Source organism: Triticum aestivum, chromosome 5D (assembly GCF_018294505.1).
Source record: "Triticum aestivum cultivar Chinese Spring chromosome 5D, IWGSC CS RefSeq v2.1, whole genome shotgun sequence".
Taxonomy (NCBI): Eukaryota; Viridiplantae; Streptophyta; class Magnoliopsida; order Poales; family Poaceae; genus Triticum; species Triticum aestivum.
The window spans coordinates 238754375-238757056 of record NC_057808.1 but is presented as its reverse complement, the minus strand read 5'-3'; positions in this window follow the sequence as shown (position 1 = coordinate 238757056).

The window sequence follows — 2682 nt, the reverse complement described above, 5'->3', positions numbered from 1 at the left end:
CCATGGGTGAGGAATAGTTATTCTTCACCCCCTCTATTTTAACATCAATGCACCGTAATTTTACGTTTCGTAAATTTTTGTCTTATTTCATATGTAATAAGAGAACGTAAAAAAAAATCACCGTAAAAAATATTTTATGTTACGTAAATATAGTCGTAAAAATATAGTGTAAAATATACACAAAATGCAATCTTTCTGGTTATTTTTATGCCAAATTTTACGTAGTGAATCGACATGAATGTAACTATTTGTATTCCATATGTAATTTATTTATGAAACGATCGTAAGATTATCTCGGGTGAAGAATAACTTATTCTGCACCCGAGGTAATCTTACGATCACTTCATAATTAAATTACATTTGGAATTCAAATAGTTACATTCCTATTGATTCACTACGTAAAATTTGGTTTAAGAAAATAAAAATATAGGTCATAAGACAAGAAAATTTGAAGTTTATGTAAATTTTACACTATGTTTTTACGTTTGTAATTATACATAACATAAAATATTTTTTACGATGAATATATATTTTCTTACGGTCTTTTTTACGTCAGAAATAAGACAAAACTTACGGAACGTAAAATTATAGTGCATTGGTGGTAAAATAGATGGGGGGGTGAAGAATAACTATTCCTCATCCAGGGTGACGAGAATAAGACTCTTAATGGTGTTATTAGAATAGACCCACCCTATATATCACCCAGGGTGGGTCTATTCTAATGTAGCGACCAGACCTCAAATGGTCTGTGCTGCTGTGCACCAGTGTCATCCCTGGATCAGTAATACTGACACGCACAGTACAAATGGAGGATTTATAACAGAGTGGCAATCACACACTTATTTACATCGAATATCTCCGAAGAGATTAAGTATGATAAGCATGGCTTAAGGCCATCTAATAACGATAACAGCGGAAGACTTGGAAGATAAGTGAGTCCATCAACTCCAGCGGCATCACTGAGTATAAGACCACGACCTAAGGCATCTTACTCGTCGTCTGAAAAGTCTGCAACATGAAACGTTGCAGCCCGAAAACGGGTCAGCACATAGAATATGCTGGCAATGTAACACATAGAGAATAATGAATAACAATGCTATACTACATGCATATATGGCTGGTGGAAAGCTCTATGGTTACAGTTTTTGCGAAAAGCCAATTTTATCCTACTTCACAGGAATAAATTTTATTTAACTATCATGGTGGTTGTGAAACATTGAGATGGTTGACAGCATCTCAATCCCAATTAGAAGTCATCAATAACCCAACAAAATTAATTAGAAGTAACATAGTGTTGGGATTCACATGATAATCCAAGTACCAGATACTCAAGTTGTCCATAACCGGGGACACGGCTAACCATGATTAGTTTGTACACTCTGCAGAGGTTTGTGCACTTTTCCCCACAAGACTTGATCTCCTCCGTTGGATTACTCGCACTACATGGTGTTTGAGTAACGGATGACCAAGACACAGTCTTTCAGAAGTGTTTGCACCTTACGTATGGGTAGATAGTTACACCTACTTTCCCCTACATCTGCTAGTCTACCACTGTAAGAGTTCACACAACTTAGTCAACTATGCTAGAGCCCATAATAGCTTGCGGCTGCACACAGAAGTTTCTAGCATGAATAATCTCATGATCCTCTTGAACCTGGGTGGCGGTCCAAAAGAAAAACAGGCAATCCTGGAATACCCAGGTACCTCAATCCACCCAGATGTGAGTTTAAATTGCCACCTTAAGTAAACCATTAATTAACAATCTCACATCTGTCATGAATTTCAGTCAAACCCAATCCACGTCTACTAGCATAGCATAGCAATAATAAAAGCAACGTAGAAGTAACTCCCAAGGGTTTGAATAGAAAACAGGTACTAGGTTCTACCTCAACTACTTCCCAATACCCACAATTTAATTAGATCCTAATCATGCAATGTTTGAGGAAAACAGATCTAATGCAATAAAACTGGGTATGAACTGGATATGATCAAAGTGTTACTTGCCTTGCTGATGATCCGCAAAACCTAGCGACTCGAAGTAACAAGCGGCACACTCCGGGTACTCTATCGCAAACAAACAAGCATACAATCAGTACTCATCTAATGCACAGGTAAAACTCGAATGAAAGATCCAACCAGAAAGTTCAACTTAAGAACTCCGGTTTGCAAAAAGAATCAACTCGAAAGAAGCAACGAAGGTCAAACGGCGAAAGAAAGAAACTTCGTTTGCTAATCTGGATCTAGGTCAAATTTTACTGTAGCAAAAACTTGTTTGAGTAGGTTAAACGGAAAGAGAATTTCGAGACGAAACTCTAGGCGCTTGAATTGCCTGATTCCGATAAAAGAGCGAGAAGTTAAACAGAATCGAAGATTCGATCAGAAATCGAATCTGAGAAAATAACGAGAAAAATCCGACGAAAAAGAAAAACGGACGAACGGTTAAATAACGGACGTTCGTTAACAGAGAAAAACCGACGAACGCGTTCGTTAAAACGAACGGTTCAGTGAACGCTCGTAAAATAATAAAACCGAAAAAAACCGATCTAGGATTTTTTTTTTAAAAACGAAGGGGTTTTTTTTACAGAAAACCTGCAACGACGGAAACGGGCGGCGGCAGTACCTCGACGGGCGGGCTCCGGCGAGGGGCTCCGGCTCGGGGCGAGGGGCGGCGAGGGGCGCGGG